The sequence below is a fragment of the Theropithecus gelada genome, chromosome 1 (genome assembly GCF_003255815.1).
Source record: "Theropithecus gelada isolate Dixy chromosome 1, Tgel_1.0, whole genome shotgun sequence".
Taxonomy (NCBI): domain Eukaryota; kingdom Metazoa; phylum Chordata; class Mammalia; order Primates; family Cercopithecidae; genus Theropithecus; species Theropithecus gelada.
In genome coordinates this window covers 191,808,739-191,827,213 of record NC_037668.1, presented here as the reverse complement: position 1 = coordinate 191,827,213, position 18,475 = coordinate 191,808,739, and the positions used below count along the sequence as shown (strand labels likewise).

Below are 18,475 nucleotides of genomic sequence, written 5' to 3'. Positions count from 1 at the left end.
CCCTGCTCCCCTTCCACACCAACCTGTAGAAAAACTAGTCAGCTCAGTTATTCAGAGGCTGATTTACCAGTTTGTTATTATCTGTGTACTTTTATTCTCTATATTTGACCTTTTACTACTCAGTTCTACATCAACTAGTATGGACATGTAAAAGGAAAGGGAGAGAATGTGATCATATCTAGTAAATGATGGGTTAATTGAAAAAGTTGTTTAAAGTCAGGAATCATAAAAACATAACATACATACACTTTAAACATTTTAGTTTAACTTGAAATCGATGTATACATTTATTTACCAAGATTTTGATGTTGGGCTAAGGCCTTCTGGCATTCCATATCTTGGTCTTTCTTTCATGCACTTCCCCTATGCTTCATCGTAGATTTTTCAGTGTATTTAAAACTTTAAATCCTTAAATGTGGTACAAGACTGTACATTATGTGGCTCTTTGCCAGTTCCTTTGAAATCTACTTATCCTCAGGTTTTCTGTGATAAGTTTTACTGGCTTTTCAGTTTCTTACACTTGCCTCAGGGCCTTTCCACATAATGTTCCCATAACCTGGAATGATAATTTCTTTAAATCATTGGCTGGCCCAGATCTTTTGAGGTCTCATCTCAAATGACCTCAGAAAGGCTTCGTAAATATTAGATAATATTCTAGTATAAAGTAGGATAACCCCAACCTCCCCACAAGCCCACTAATATCACCCTTTTCTCTTCCTTCACTCTACCTGCCAAGTGTGGCAGGTAGAGAAGTTTCATGAAACTCTACAATGTTAATCCCTTGTAAACTATGGATTTAGAAACTCATATTCCCAGACTAAGACCTAGTCTCTTTATTTATTTCTTCAGTTCATAGTAGCCAAAGGTAATTAGATTTTACTTTTGGCAGGTGTATGCTAGCAATGTCTACTTTAGTTAAGAAGATGCCCAACCTCTAAGTGGTGTGGGAGGTGTTCCTCTACCTGCCAAGTGTGGCAGGTAGAGTGAAGGAAGTGAACAGGTTGATTTTCTTTTTCCAAGACTGAAGACTCTGTGAAGGCAAGGGCCATATATGTTGGGTTTACCATAGTGTAATAGCCTTTGCTTAGAGTAGTGTCTGCTATATAATAAGAAGCTTAAATATTTGTAGACTTAATCAAATGTTTATTATTTGTATATAATGTGTCAGGTACTGTGGGGGGCATTACTTAGTAAAATGCCACTTAGTCACCTCATTGATAGCCTATAGTGCATTTTAAAATGGAAATGTGTACATCCAAGTGTGCATTTAATGAAATATGGGACATTTAAAAAGTTCTCAGATGCTAATACTGGAGAGAATAATATAAATTTACTAAAATAATTAGGACCCTTTTTAAAACATGGGGGCAATGTTGCTTATCTTTTTAAAAATAGTCATTTATTTTTCATTCACTACCTTGAGAATTCTGATCATCTTGTAGGAAACTTAGAAAAACTGGGAAGGTCATAGGAACTATTATTAATAATTATAGAATTGTTTTCCTCTAAATTAGAGTTTTCTTTGTGACCCTGCATAAGGTAATGATACTTGCTCTCTGGAGAGCCAGATGGGCTTGAAGTATAGAAACAGAACTGACGCCTAGGTAATTAAAACTAAACTAATATACTATAATTCTGATTGTTATATCTTAAGATCTGTTGGCCTTAATAAGGTGTGCTGGGATAAACAAAAAGGAAGGCATCATTTGTAAAGATTTCCTCCTTTAATCCCACTTTTGTTTTTGCATGACCAGAAATTCTCTGATATGGCAAGGTACACTTTATATAAAGACTATGGGCGGTAAGTGTTTAGTGTTTGTCTTTATATTAGGTCTGTGGAGTGTGGTTTCTTGATTATGGGTGAGGAAATTAGCCTTTCAAATTCCATTCGCTGTAAAGCGAATTTGGATTTGGTATTTGCATTAGTTGGCTAATTTAATTCAAATCTTTTGAAATTTTCTGTGCTGAAATGATCTTAGAAAGATCAAAATTTCTCTAATAGAAATTATTTTGGTCTTTGAAGTGTATAAATTTAACCTATTCATAAAACAAGTGTTATCAGCTGGTATGTTTCTTATACTTTTCTGGGAATATAAAAATGAATAAGGCATGGTTGTTGTCTTAGAGGAAATAATTGTAATTGATGAGATACATATAAATAATATGATACGATAAATGCTAGAGTAGGAATATAAATTATGTAAAGTGTTATATAAGCACTGTAGAGGGAGTGATTGACTCTTTGAGAGAGTTGGAGAAAGTTTACAGATTTGTTAATCCAGACATGTCTAATTATTAGGATTTTTAACACTTTTGTGTCTTCTCTTTTTCCTGTTTAGCTTTGTACCTTGCCATTAGAACTGTTGAGTGACCACGTGCATTGTAAATGAGCAACAATATTTTGAAATGAATCTTTTTTCCTGAGCAGCGGGTCTTAAAATACTCAGTAAACAGTGTTCTAAACAGATGTAATGTCATCTAGGCTTTGTTGTTCCATTTTTACAGCACAGGCAGAGTAGATATTGCATAATTTTTAAGGGCCCTGTGATTTTTGCAATGGGATGTGAGCATTGGATTCACCTTAAAGTCACCAGCTGCATTAGCCTCTAACAAGAGAGTCAGCATGTCCTTCGAAGATTTGAAGCCAGGCATTGACTTCTCTCTAGCAATGAAAGTCTTAGATAGCATTTATCTATCTATCTATCTGTCTGTCTGTCTGTCTGTCTGTCTATTTATTGAGACGGAGCTTCTCTCTGTCTCCCAGGCTGGAGTGCAGTGGCCTGATCTTGGCTCACTGCAAGCTCCGCCTCCCGGGTTCACACCATTCTCCCACCTCAGCCTCCTGAGTAGCTGGGACAGTCGACCGCCAGCATGCCTGGCTAATTTTTTATGTTTTTGGTAGAGACGGAGTTTCACTGTGTTAGCCAGGATGGTCTCGATCTCCTGACTTAGTGATCTGCCTGCCTCTGCCTCCCAAAGCGCTAGGATTACAGGCATGAGCCACCACACCCGGCAGATAGCATTTCTTTCAGTAGAAGATTGTTTGTTTACATTGAAAATCTGTTGTTTAATGAAACCACATTTATCAGTTATCTTAGCCAGATCTTCTGGATAACTTACTGCAGCTTCTATTACTGTATTAGTACTTACTGCTTCACTTTATAACGTGTTATGGAGATGGCTTTTTTTTTAAACCTTGCTTATTGTTTGAATATTTGTCCCCTCTAAAACTTCTGTTGATATTTAATTTCCATTGTGGCAATATTGAGAAGTGTGATTTTCAGAGGTGATTGGGTCATGAGGGCTCTGCTTTCATGAATTCATTCATGGATTAATGTATTAATGGATTATCATGGGAGTGAGACTGACTCTTTAAGAAGAGAAGGGGGCTGGATGCAGTAGCTCACGCCTGTAATCCTCATACTTTGGGAAGCCAAGGCAGGAGGATTGCTTGATCCCAGGAGTTTGAGACCAGCCTGGGCAACATATTGAGACTCTGCCTCTACAAAAAACAAAAAAATAACTAGCTGGATGTGTGCCTGTAGTGCCAGCTGTAGTCCCGGGCTGGGTGACAGAATGAGACTCTGTCTCCAAAAAAAAAAAAAAAGGAAGGGAGACCTGAGTTAGCATATTCAGCCTCTTTGCCATGTGGTTCCTGTTCTGCTGTTCTGCTCCGACTCTGCAGAGAGTCCCCACCTGAAAGAAGGCCCTCGGCCGGGCGCAGTGGCTAACACCTGTAATCCCAGCACTTTGGAAGGCCGAGGTGGGTGGATCATGAGGTCAGGAGATCAAGACCATCCTGGCCAACATGGTGAAACCCTGTCTCTACTAAAAATACAAAAATTAGCTGGGCATGGTGGCATGCGCCTGTAGTCCCAGCTACTTGCGAGGCTGAGGCAGGAGAATCGCTTGAACCCAGGAGGTGGAGGTTGCAGTGAGCCGAGAGTACACTACTGCACTCCACCCTGGCGACATAGTGAGACTCTGTCTCAGAAAAAAAATGAAAATAAAAAAGAAAGAAGGCCCTCACCAGATGCTGCCCATTTACCTTGGGCTTCTCAGCATCCATAACTGTAAGAAATCATTTTCTTTATAAATTACCAAGTCTCAGGTATTTTTTATAAGCAATAGAAAACAGACTAAGATAAATGATGTGAACCAGCGTCTGCTACTTTCAGACTTTTCTTCTGCGGTTTCCTTACCCTTTTCATCCTTGCTTACAATTAAAGAGTTAGAGCCTAGCTCTGGATTGGGATTTGGCTTAAGACAATGGTTGGTTTGATGTTCTCTCCAAAGTACTAACACTTTCCACTCAGCAGCAATAAGGCTGTTTCACTTTCTTACCATTTGTGTGTTCAGTGGACTAGCACTTTAAATTTTTTAAAAGCACTTTACCTTTGCATTCAAACTTCACTGACTGGTACAAGAGGCCCAGCTTTTGGTCTGTCTCCGCATTCAACATGTTGCCTTCCTCAGTAAGCTTAATCATTTCTAGCTTTTGATTTAAAGTGAGAGACTTGCAACTCTTCCTTTCATTTGAACACTTAGAAGCTATTGTAGCATTATTATTTGGCCTATTTTAAATATTGTTGTGTTTCAGGAATAGGGAAGCCCAAGGAGAGGGAAGGAGATGGAAGAATGGCTGTTGGTGGAGCAGGCAGAACACTCACAGCCTTTAAACTGTGAAGTTCGCTGTCTTAGATAGGTGCAGTTGTGGCGCCTGTCAACTATTGCAGTAGTAAAGATCACTGATCACAGATCACCAGAACAGATAGAAAAATAATGAAAAAGCATGATAAAGTAAAGCACAATAAAATGAGGTATGCCTGTACCTTATAATGGCTTGAAAATTTCTTAAATTCTGTGTTTTATCTCAGGAATGTGTGTGAATTTTACATTTCATTGCATACTGTTAATATAAATATACAAATATTTGAATTACTGCCAGGAAAAGAAAAACAAAAATCATTTCCTGTTTGTCTATTAATTTGTGAAAACTGGGGTGAATGAAGAGAGCTGACACTACATACCAGGTTTAGCACTTACTTTCTTTTTCTTAGTATATCCCTGGTATGTTTCAGTTTATACCTGAAGATGTATGTCACCAGTTTGAGAAAAAAAGATTGGTCAGTCAGATCATGAAACATTGCATTCTTTTTCTCCCTCTTATATATAGTATAGTCTTGGGGAAAATTACTTAATTTGAGTCTTCTACCCTCTTAAATTGGGCCAATAATGTGTATCCATACTTTTTTTTGGAGGGGATCATATAGTAACTGCTAATTAAACATTTATTAGCTGCTTCTTCCTTTTCCTCCCACATTCCTGTTGCTTTCTTCTTGGCTTTAACCCAGGTCTTATAAGTGCTTGGTATGCTTTAATCAGCTTGCTTACTGCCTTGCTGGTTTTTATTAGCCAGTGCGTAGAGAATAATGTGAGAAGATGCTTGTGGCATAAGCTGAGACATTCCTGGAATGATAGAGACACACTGACTCAGGAGCAGTCAGTGTACAGGGAAATGTTCAAATTTAGCTCATCAGAATAAGCAAAGGTCTAGAAAGACATCTACATTAATCAATGGAAACAGGGGCCAGACTAAAAATTGGAATTAGAATGTAGGACTAAATGCATTTATACGTAGAGTCTGCTTTCTGTGCCGCAGTAAAAGCAGGTGGTATTGACTTAGGTTTTTTCAAAGTGGTTAAAGTGTTAGACTGAATGGTCTAAAAATTTCCTAGATTGAAGTAAAGGTATGTTCAAGAATAGACTATCTCTGAAATGTTACAATTGAACATAGAACATTTATGTTAGTGGTTTTATTCTGTAAATGATAATACTAATCCCTGTAGTTCTCTTTATGTTGTCAGTGTGTTTCATTAACTGTATCTGCTTGATCTCAAACCTTGATTATTTCTCTAACTGCATAAAAGTCACTTATCCACCTCTCAGGTTTTTGTTGTTGTTGTTGTTGTTGTTGTTTTCTTTTCTTTGAGACGGAGTCTCACTCTGCTGCCTAGGCTGGAATGCAGTGGTGCGATCTTGGCTCACTGCAACCTTCACCTACCAAGTTCAAGTGATTCTCAAGTGCCTCAGCGTCCTGAGTAATTGGGATTATAGGCACATACCACCATGCCGAGATAAATTTTGTGTTTTTAGTGGAGACAGGATTTCACCATGTTGGCCAGACTCGTCTCGAACTTCCAACCTCAGGTGATCCTCTTGCCTCGGCCTCCTAAAGTGCTGGGATTACACGCGTGAGCCACTGCACCCAGCCTCGGAGTTTTTTTTTTTTTTTTTTTTTTTTTGAGACAGAGTCTTGCTCTGTCCTCCAGGCTGGAGTGCAGTGGCACGATCTTGGCTCACTGCAAGCTCTGTCTCCTGGGTTCAGGCCATTCTCCTGCCTCAGCCTCCCGAGTAGCTGGGACTGCAGGCGCCTGCCACCACACCCGGCTAATTTTTTGTATTTTTGGTAGAGATGCGGTTTCACTGTGGACCTTGTGATCCGCCTGCCTCAGCCTCCCAAAGTGCTGGGATTACAGGCGTGAGCCACCGCGCCCGGCAGCCTCGGAGTTCTTAACAGAGAAGAGAAACAATAAGTCTAATGTGGATCAAAATGAAGTATTGAGCTTCATTACTGGTAAAGGTGAGTTGGAAAATGTGGTGAATATTACAGTATTGCACTCCTAGCGAAAAGTGAAAGCCCCCACATGAAAATAGGAGAACAGAGGAATAGGTTTTTCTTTTCAGTGTAATGAGATCTGGCATTGCCAGAGTCCCTTCAGATAAACACTTTGGGCAGGAAACTAGGCAGGCATATCACCATTGGGCTTCAGATGGACACCTAACAACGCTGTCGTTACTTTAGGAGACAGATCACCACAAAGTGAGATTGATTTGGTTGCTTCAGATCTGGACTGAATATTGTATTTTAATTAGCTATATTAAATAAAACAACCCTTTTGAATGTATTGCTTCATTTGTAAGGTGGGATTACAGTTATTTGAGTGATGATTACAAACATAAACATGACTAAAATGCCCAGTACTTTCTGGTTTATAGTAGTGGTTTCTGGTTTAGTAAATAGTAATAAAAGGATAACTGTTAACAGTTGTTCTTAACAAGTCAAACCTTGCAAATGTTTGCATCTTTAAAAATTGTAACTGCCACATTTGTTACATTTTAAATTGTGCTGTTAAAAGTAGAAAACTTGGCTGGGCGCAGTGGCTCACACCTGTAATCCCAGCACTTTGGGAGGCCCAGGCGGGCTGGTCATCTGAGGTCAGGAGTTCAAGACCAATCTTGCTAACATGACAAAACCCTGTCTCTACTAAAAATACAAAAAATTAGCTGGATGTGGTGGCAAACGCCTGTAATCCCAGCTACTCGGGAGACTGAGGCATGAGAATTGCTTGAACTTGGGAGGTGGAGGTTGCAGTGAGCCGAGATTGTGCCACTGCACTCCAGCCTGGGTGACAGAGCAAGACTCTGTCTCAAAAAAAACCCCCAAAATTGAAAACCTGTCTCCTTAAACTAATATTGTTTCTCTGACCTACTCATTTCAGGAAACAAAAGGCTACAATTGCCTTTATGCTGATATGCCCTTATATTGAAGACTTGACCATATATAGGAACATTACCCAGAATGCCGGGTATAGGTTTTGATTTTCTTGTCAAAATAAAATGTCAGACACATTCTCCATGTGTTTTGGAGAAGGTAGTATTATATGGGTCAACTGTACATTAGTGAATACCTGTCATTTGAAATAGGAGCTTTTAAAATTGTATATATTTAAGGTGTAAAACATGATGTTTTGATACACATATACATAGTTAAATGATTACTACAGTAATAGGAGCAATAATTTCAATTTGAGCCAATGTGTTGATATTGTGGAAAAAGTGTTATTTTAGGGCACAGGAAAACATACAGAATATACTGACCTGACTTAAACTTTCTATAGGATAACTTGCACATAATTATTGTTTAGTAAATATTTGTTGACTGGCCTCTTGCTGTATATTCATTTAGTCAGATACATTAATGAAGATCCTAAGGTACTTCATTAAAATTTGAATATGTGTAACAGGATACTCCTTTATCGATGGAATAAAGTGAGGCTAAAACATACATTTAGTTGTGTTCAGTCTGTTTGATGCTAGAAGTTGTAACAAGGGGCTGGGATTTCTGGTACTAAATAATATTGTTCTTTGGGGAGAGAATTCTGGAGCTTTTCTTGGACCAGTTACTATTTACTGATTTAGTTTTAAAAATGTGTATGAAGAAAGTCATTTAAGTATGTGCTGTGTCCTAAGTTGTCTGCATCAAGCCCCCAGCTGTTTAACCATTCTCTTGATAGAGCAAATTGAAATGTTTTTGGCTTATAGAAGTTTGATGTATTTTGACAAGATTATGGCAAGTTTGAAAGATCTTATCCTTTTATTTTTTTAAAAACTTTTATCTTATACTGATTTGCCATAGCGTCAAGTGTTACTGAAGTTGTGTGCTAGGGCTTTTATGAAAGAATGATAATATTTAGCATATTATGTACAAATTGCTTAAATAACCCTGTAAATAAATAAATAATAATAATTTTAAGGTGCTGAGGGAGGTTTTGACTATTGGGAGGAAAGTTACTTGGTGATGTTTTTTTTTAAATGTGAAGTTCAGATGTAGAGTTAACTACTCTGGTTTCTGTGTTGATTATCTTGCTAACAATTTCCCATTTGTTCACTTGCTAAGGCCATTAAAAAAAATTTCCCTGCCGGGTGCGGGAAAATCCTGTAATCTCTGCATTTTGGGAGGCTGAGAAGGGAAGATTGCTTGAGGCCAGGAGTTTGGGACCAGCCTGGGCAACACAATGAGACCCTGTCTTTAACTCCCCCCGCCAAAAAAAAATAGCTGGGTACTGGGGGATGGTGGCATGCACCTGTGTTGGCTGAGATGGGAGGATCACTTGAGCCCAGGAGTTACAGGCTGCCATGAGCTATGATGGCACCACTGCCCTCCAGCCTGGGCAACAGGGCAAGACCCTGTCTCTTAAAAAAGGAAAAAAAATCTCATATGCAAAACATAGTTCAAAAGTGGTAATTTTCTTATAAAATTTTCTTATAAAATATTGTTTTTAATCTGAATTTCTTTGTTCAGAAGCAGGAGAGGATCCATGTCTTATTTTTTGCGTTTAGGAGAAACAAATAACATTTAGTTGTGTGTTAAAAAGATAACTGGGGAATTTAGTTGGGGGGGAGGAACCTTTGACTTTTTACATTGTTCTTGGGTATTGGTTTACTATTGTAAAATTCCCAAGTGTAAACTTTGTGAATCAAGAAGGGATTGTTTATATAAGGGAGCATTACTATGTTTATACCTGTATACTTACCGTCTGGCCCTATTCATAGCTATTAGGAACAGTCAATTTTTATTTTGTATTTATAACCTTTTTGAGATAGGGTCTCATTCTGTCTCCCAGGCTGGAGTGCATTGGCACATTCATGGCTCACTGCAGCCTCAATTTCCTGATTCTCCCACCTCAGCCTCCTAAATAGCTGGGACAACAGGTGTGCACCACCATACCTGGCTAATTTATTTTTATTTATTTTTATTTTTTTGTAAAGAAGAGGCCTTGCTATGTTACCCAGGCTGGTCTCAAACTCCTGAGCTCATGCGATCCTCCTGCCTCAGCCTCCCAAAGTGCTGGGATGAGGCGTGAGCCACTGTGTCTCGCCTATTCTATGTTTTTTTATGGTAGAAATAATTGTTTATTTCACAATTATCTCAGTATAATTTAACTAGATTAAAAGAAAATGCCTCTGGTTAAACTAAACTTCAAATCTTCCAGCAATACAGTAATATAAAAACGGCTTCGGAAAACCAGAATTCATCTTCCCAGCTTACCTAGATAAATGAGGCTATGATGTAAGAGGCTCTTTACCAGTCTTAAACTTACTGATAGAGTAAGACTGACCATTTTATGTATTTGTACTGCTTGGAGCTTTTAGACTGTTGGGATGTTTTTCTTTTTTTAATTTCAAGTTTTGACTGTGTCTTTAAAATGTAATAATAGTTAGATTTGGGATCCAAGTAGATCACTTTACTCAAAAAATTTGTAATTCTTAGTGGGATTTGGTTTCAGGATAAAAATATAGCTCAGTATAACTATCTGGAGCTTTTTTTTAAAATATGTCTGTCTTTCATCCTGTGTTTATAAAAATCAATAAAGTACAGAGTGGAAAATTGTTATTTTGCTGACTGAAGTTATAAAAGCCTTGAGTATTTGAGTTCAGTTAAGACTGATTTCAGTGGTAGATATTTTCTTTTTTTCTTCTTAACGGTATCAGACTATGAGGGCTCTTCCCTGAGACTTTGACTGTCATTATTATTGACTAAATTGGTAGGTGAAAATTAAAAATAAACTTCTCAAATAAAATAATGAGTTCTCATTTGTTGACTTTATTTTCTTTTTTGTTTGTTTTGTTTATATAGAAGCTGCATGCTTTGTGACTTGCAGTGCAACTTAAGGAACCCAAAATAAGGATTCTGTCCAACCTCCTTCATATGGGTACCTTTTTTTTTTTGAGACAGGATCTCACTGTCATCTAGTTAGGAGTGGAGTGATGCGATCATAACTCGCTGCAGACTTGACCTCATGGGCTCAGGTGATCCTCCCACCTCATCTTCTCAAGTAGCTAGGACTGTAGGTGCATGTCACTATGTATGGCTAATATTTTCTATTTTTTATAGAGAGAGAGTTTTGCCATGTTGCTGGTCTTGAACTCCTGGGCTTAAGTTAACTGCCTGCCTTGGCCTTCCAAAGTTCTGGGATTATAGGTGTGAGCCACCGTGCCCGGTCAGATTGATACTTGCATTTGTGGACTTAACACATGTAACTAGTGCTGTTCCTTTAATTCTTATGTTTTGGGATATTCTCATTTTTATTTTGTATTCCAGATCAGGAACCTATAAGACAACTGGTTTGCTTTAAGAGACTAAACTTTATTTTGGGGGAGTTGGGAAGAATTGTTTGGAAGTGGTGAAATTTTTGTTTTCCTTTATGTTTAAAGAGGTCAAATAATCCACAAGGTATATGTGGTGATTTGAGAAGCTGCAGGGACACTCCATTGTTGTAGGTATTAGGGGCCTGAGGAAGCCACAACTTTAATTCATCTCTAAATTCTCAGCTTGTAGTGTTAAGTACATAGTAGACTTCCAGTTAGTGTTTGAATGAATGAATTCATGGTAGGCACATTAAAAAAGTATTTGGCATATTTTGGGTAAGTATTTAATTATTTTTCTTCTATTTTTGGGTCATCTTTAGAAATTATGATACATCATAGTTGCTCCATTTTCTTAAAGTTAGGCTGATGTGACTAGCCATTTATATGGTTTGTTTTCTGAGTTCTGCTCTCCTGGAAAATTTTTTTTTTTTTTTTGAGACGGAGTCTCGCTCTGTCGCCCAGGCTGGAGTGCAGTGGCCTGATCTCAGCTCACTGCAAGCTCCGCCTCCCGGGTTCCCGCCATTCTCCTGCCTCAGCCTCCCGAGTAGCTGGGACTACAGGCGCCGCCACCTCGCCCGGCTAATTTTTGTGTTTTTAGTAGAGACGGGGTTTCGCCGTGTTAGCCAGGATGGTCTCGATCTCCTGATCTTGTGATCCGCCCGTCTCGGCCTCCCAAAGTGCTGGGATTACAGGCTTGAGCCACCGCGCCCGGCCTCTCCTGGAAAATTATATGTCTCTGTTTGTCAGACTTTTTATGCGCTTCAGTAAAATTTACTAGTATTCTTTGTATGTTCTGTATATATCATAATTTTATTGTTACATACCTGTTTTATTGATATTTTATCATAAATAGGTTTCTGTCACCCCTGTTTGGAGGAAGGTAATGAGATACAGCTGGTCTGAAAGAAAATTGCTGAATTAGTATGTTTTCTATCTGGCAGGTTTGCTTAATAAAATTTATATTATTAATTGATTTATTATAAATTGATTAATTTATTAATAAAATAGGAGATAATACTAATTATCTCCTATCTTCATAAGAAATGTATTTTAAAAAATTTTTAGAAATGTCTAAAAGTAAGATGATTGATTTACATTGCAGAGTGGGGGGGGTTCTGTATTCTATTCATAGATAGCTAAGTAAAGTATGAAATTCCTAGAAAACAGATATTGTTTTTAGGCGAAGTTAATTATGTAGCTGGTTGAGATTATTTCTACAGTTTCAGGGGCCCTGGGGAGGAATTCCAGTCACTTTCTTATTGTCTTGCTAGCCTGAAAGTCTTTGGATGGGACCACATATCTGTCCTGGTAGTGGTGAAGATAGGGATTTTACTTAATGGTCATGACTGCAGAGGAGACCTTGCCTTTTTCCTCTGGGCAGATAATGTCACTATAAAAAAAGAGGAAATAATATTTGTCCCATGGGTATAAATAATTGCATGTGGTATAAGAAAGGCAAGTTAAGAGAGTTACGTAACTATGAAACTATGAAATGTTTTTTATTATAATTAAAAATACTTGTAAATATATTTATTATAAAAACATAATAAAATGACTAGCACTATTTTGTATACTTAATATGTCCTAAGAGTTCTGTTATTTTTCTGAAATCGCTTATTAGTTTTAATTGTTTTTCAGTTGATACTTTCAGATTCTAGTGGCAATTTGCACAGTAATAGTACTATAATGGTACAAAACCAGCAATGTTTTGATATATATAGTATTTTCATTTTTATAATTTAAGCAGCTTGTGATTATACTTTTGATGTCTTTATTGCCACCAAGTGTATAGTGCTTTTTAATTTCATTCAGCACATATTTATTTTAATATGTGTCAGGCACTTGTTTAGGTGCTGAGGATGCAGCAGTCATGAAACAGATCTTATGTTCTACTCAAAGCTGGGGAATGTTGAACAATAAGTGAGCAATTAGAATCCCCTCTACTTGATATAAACTGTAATCGATACTTAGTTTTATTATATTTTAGTGAGGAAATATATCCTAAGCAATCTCTATGAAAATTATTAAAAGTTTTTTTTGTTGTTGTTGCTATTATTTTTTGTGGCTGAGGGTATGATCTCTTTTGAAAATGAACCTTTGTGTTTGTTTAAAGTAATAGCTCAATATTTAGGTATATACCAGTTAACCATAAAAATTAAATGGCACTTTATATATCCTAATTTCTTATGCATTTGATTTGTCAGTGACTAATTTTTCTTCTGCTTGAATTGTGTTATCTGTCAATTTTTTATTGTTTTTGAACAGTTTTTGCTGTATGTATTTGATGTTATGCTATTTGGTATGTAAAGGCTTTTGACTAAGAGAGTTTCAGTTTGGCTTGTATTACTTATCAATATAAAAAGACCTGTTTGTTCTATTTAATGCTTTTGGCCAGAATCACCCTCTGATACCGAATCTGCCAATTTCAGTATCTTTTTTGTTTAATTTGCCCGATAGTGATTTATACTTTAAAAAAACTTGGCATGTACGTTTGTTTTAGGTATGACTCTTAGGAGCAGTGTATATTAGGTTGAACCACGTGAAATTGCCATTTAAAAATTTTATTCTTTAATTGACTTATAATTGTACATATTTATGGGGTATGTAGTGATATATGATACATATAATGTATAATGATCAGATCAGGTAATTAGCATATCCATCATCTCAAACGTTTATCCATTTCTGTAGGTCAGAAAATTTCATATACTGGCAATTTCATATCGTTCAACCTATGGATAGTCATCATTTTTTTCTAGTCATCATTTTGACTACATGTGAGAATCTTTTAATAGGCAGTATAGATATCAGTAATAATTAGCATTTATTGAGTACTTATGCGTGCTGTTCTAAGCACTTATGGTAACTCATTTTATGTTAACAACAATCCTGTGAGATAGGAATATTTATCTTCCATCTGAAAAAAATTAAGGCATAGAGAGATCAAGTTACGTGTTCAGGGTCATTAAACTGATCCATGTAGAAGCCATGATTCAAAACCAGGCATTCTTAGTGCCCAGCTTGGGGTCAACACTGACCTGTTTGGCTTTGGTACCTCTTTACTTGGATTTGTACTAAGCACTCAGTCAGTAGTAACCATTCTCTTCTCCCTTGTGGTAATTAATGGTGGTGGTGGTAGAGAGTCTACAGGATTAGGCTTCAGTTAATTCTTTTCTTTTCTTTTCTTTTTTGGAGATGGAGTCTCACCCTGTCGCCCAGGCTAGAGTGCAATGGCACGATCTCAGGTCACTGAAACCTCCGCCTCCTGGGTTCAAGCGATTCTCCTGCCCCAGCCTCCCAAGTAGCTGGGATTACAGGTGTGAGCCACCACACCTGGCTAATTTTTTGTATCTTTAGTAGAGACGGGGTTTCACCATGTTGGCCATGCTGGTCTCAAACTCCTGACCTCATGATCTGCCCACCTTGGCCTCCCCAAGTGCTGGGATTACAGGCATGAGCCACTGCGCCCAGCCGGCTTAAGTTAATTCTAAAATCTGGGACTGTCAGTAGGATTTTAAATCTTAGGGACCAGTTCTGAGAAAGTGACCTGTTGGCTCTGTATTGCCCCCAGGAAAAGTGTTAAGATTGTTATCAGTTACCTGACACCTGATGGGCCAGCATGCCTTAGCCGCAATCTCTTGAATAGTCAGGAATGTCTAAAAAGTTGTAAGAAGAAAAAGCAACAGGAAGAGACAGACAACAGATAGGTGGTTGCCAGGAGCCGGGGTAAGGGGGGAATGGGTAGTGACTGATGGTGGGCACAGGGTTTGCTTTGAAATTAGATTGACACAAATTACTGTTTTCCAGTGTATAAAATCAGGTTTTTCAGGAAGTCTTTACATTGAATCACTAGTGATTTCACCCTAGTATGATGTAATTGATTTTATTGTTCACTCTTAGTTCTTTAGAGACTAATTTCCCCCTCCTTGAGTGTTTGTTTTCAAATTTTGGCTCTTTCTTGGTAACCTGGAATATATATTTGGATAATTATTTTCAGAAAGAGTATATAATATGAGTGATCTCTTTTCTGAGTTCTTGTCCAGTTGAGAAAGACTTGATTATGTACCTGTGCAGGTATGGGATTCTCAGATTTTGATCTTTATGTTTCTCCCTGGGAAAGTTTAAGGGTTGTTATGATCTGGCTTTTAGTTTTCCAGAGGAAAGGGCTAAGTCTGAGATTAACTTGATTCCCCTTGGCCCTTCCTCTCCATTTCTCCTTTTTTCCTCTTTGTAGGTAATCTTTTTTGATTTCTTGTTTTTTGGTAGGATTAAAACATGTTTTTACTAGGCTATATTTAGATATTGGCATGTTTTAATTAATTTTTCCCTATATACTCAAACTCTGTACATGTCTGATTCAGATTTTTCTTCAGTTTAGAAAAAATTCCTTCTAGTATTGTTTTTGAGTGTGTAATATGTTTAAGACCACAGACTGAGGAGCCAGACTGCTTGATTTCCAATTCCTGTTATACTAGTGACTTTGGGTAGGGTTCTTAAGTTTTCTTTCTTTTTTTTTTCTTTTGAGACAGTCCCGCTCTATCGTACAGGCTGGAGTGCAGTGGCGTCATCTCGGCTCACTGCAGCCTCCGCCTCCTGGGATCGAGTGATTCTCCTGCCTCAGTCTCCTGAGTAGCTGGGATTACAGGTGCACACCACCATGCCTGGCTAATTTTTTTGTATTTTTAGTAGAGACGAGGTTTCACCGTGTTAGCCAGGATGATCTTGATCTCCTGACCTCGTGATCCGCCTGCCTCGGCCTCCTGAAGTGCTGGAATTACAGGCGTGAGCCACTGCACCTGGCCTGTAGTTCTTTTTATTTTCTGATTGTGGAATTATTTTATTTAGATTGCCTCTTTTGGATATGATCTCCGTGTTTTTCTTTCCTCAGCATTTATATTTCTTAATCCTTTTATTCTTTCTGGGAAAATTTTTTGAGTTTTTAATCTTTTTTCTTTTTTCTTTTTTTTTCTGTTTACTGAAATACCTAATCTGCTGGCCAGTTCTGCTGTTATTGTCATATTATTTTTTTATCTGCAGTTTCTCCAAATCTTAGGTTGTTCCCCGTCATAACTTCCTGCTCTAGTTTCTTATTTGTAATCTTCTCCTGGATTGTCCTGAGAACATCAGTTGGAAATTTTATAAACATGTTTTCCTGTATCTCATAGTAAATCTGTTTCTGAAGAAATTTGCATTCATTGTTTAGGCTAGTATCCATAATTTGAATTAATGGTATTTTTTTGGACATCAATTTTGTCTTCTGCTCATTTTTATAGTGGAAGGTCTCTGCTAGCTTGGTATTAGTCTTAGCATAAGGTAGAATTTGAGATGTTTTATAAGAAAGATAGATGTAGATCATATTAAATTTTTGATTTAAGAAAAATGAAAGGTGGCAATATTTCTTGAAGCCCCAGGAATGACTGATCTGGGATTCATAGTATCATAAAAGAGAACGATAAGTGATAAACATTAATATTTATTTAGCTTTTTAAAATGTTTCAGGCACTGTGCCCGGTGCTTTACATATGAATTATATCCTTTACTCTTTCTCAACAACTCTATGGTAGATACTATTTTTCCTGTAAACTTAACGAAGTTGAAGTTTAGAGATTTACTCACTTAAGGTCAGGATTAAACCCAGGTGTGTCTGACTCAGGCCGTTGACTGTCAAATAGTTAGGTTTTAATGGCCTCTCGTCAGTATCCCAAAGGGCTTGAACCCTTGTAAGTAGGTTCAGTTCCAAAATGATACACTGCCCAATCTTAATCATGATGGTCAGTAGAAGATGTGTTTAGATCCCTCTTGTTGAAAGGAGCCCCCGAGTTTCCATGTAATACACTTGGAAAACCACAGAATTTGTTTCCTTAATTTTGCTCATTCACAACCACTCTGTCACACTGCTTGATTCTTCTCTGTTTCTTAAGCGTTGCACAATACATCTGATCTCTTGTTTTTAAAAAGTCTCTTCTGCCTGGCCAACATGATGAAACCCTGTGTCTACTAAAAATACAAAAGTTAGCCGGGCGTGGTTGCGGGCGCCTGTAATCTCAGCCACTCAGGAGGCTGAGGTAGGAGAATTGCTTGAACCCGAGAGGTGGAGGTTGCAGTGAGCTAAGATAGCGCCATTGCACTCCAGCCTGGGTAATGAGAGCGAAACTTCATCTCAATTAAAAAAAAAAAAATCTGTTATGGTCTGTGTTATGTAGATATTTTTGGAGTTCTGGGCATGTAGCTGACACCTTTTCATGAAGTGCAGAAAAACCCATTTTATATGAATGTGTTTTCAGAGTCAACCATAGTTCCTATTACAGAAGATAGACCCATTAATTATTGGTTGTGTGAATGTTGTATAAATTAAATTAGATAAGGAGATTACATATCATACTCCTCTAAAATGGGCATATTTAAAGTAGTTGGGTATATATATCATGATCAACTGGAAATCTTTTTCAAAATACAGATGTTTATTATGACTTAGAAACACTCTTCCAAGTTGATTATATTTAGAGACTGTAAAAGTAATTGAATAGTTTTTGGTCAATAATTGCTACTTTTCTTGATTTTTTAAATATTCATGCTGTAATGATCAAAATGTCCAAATTCATAGCGTATATGGTTTAGATCTAGTTTATAATATACAGAGAAAGGCTGTTAGTAGTTTCTTGAGTTAATAAATACATTATTGTCTAGTTCATTTCGGAGTTATTTACTGTACTAAACCAGCCTTACAATGAATTTGCAGATTTGTGATATTACTCTCGGCTTTCAGAGAGAGAAGGACGCACAGTAAATAATCCCTAAATTCAGGGAGTTGACCTAATGGGAGTAAGTTGAGAATAGTTGAATTTTTAAGCTCTTTGGATTCTGGGTTAGTATTTTGATTTATTTGATTTAAGATGATTATTGAGGTTACATGAAAATAAGTCTTTCCAAAATGAAAATATTTTTAGTAATCAAATGAGGATTTTCTGATCAGCAATAGGGTGCATTGGAAATGAGATTTTCTGATCCACAGCAGCATGGATTGCACTGTACTGGGGAACTGATGTAAAGTAATACTTAAAAGTTTATATTACTGGCCAGGCACCTTGGTCATCAAGAGTGAGTGAGTCCAATAACTAGTAGGTGTCTTGGCTTGTGAGGTGCCCCCTCCAGCATTAATGGGAAAAGAGATGAGGGCCAGGGCCAGGCACAGTGGCTCACTCCTGTAGTCCCAGCACTTTGGGAGACCAAGGCAGGTGGATCACCTGAGGTGGGGAGTTCGAGACCAGCCTGACCAACATGGAGAAACCTTGTCTCTACTAAAAATACAAAATTAGCTGGGCGTGGTGGCGCATACCTGTAATCCCAGCTACTTGGGAGGCTGAGGCAGGAGAGTTGCTGGAACCTGGGAGGTGGAGGTTGCAGTGAGCCAATATTGCGCCATTGCACTCCAGCCTGTGCAACAAAAGCAAAACTCCGTCTCAAAAAAAGAAAAAGTTCTTAC

The 18,475-nt window shown here is 37.7% G+C and overlaps 1 protein-coding gene across 1 annotated transcript in view; it reads left to right on the top strand.

Annotated features, from left to right (window-relative positions):
• The window catches only part of RABGAP1L (RAB GTPase activating protein 1 like), an 802,566-nt gene that overhangs the window by 27,549 nt on the left and 756,542 nt on the right, over positions 1–18,475 (top strand). The window lies entirely within an intron of this gene.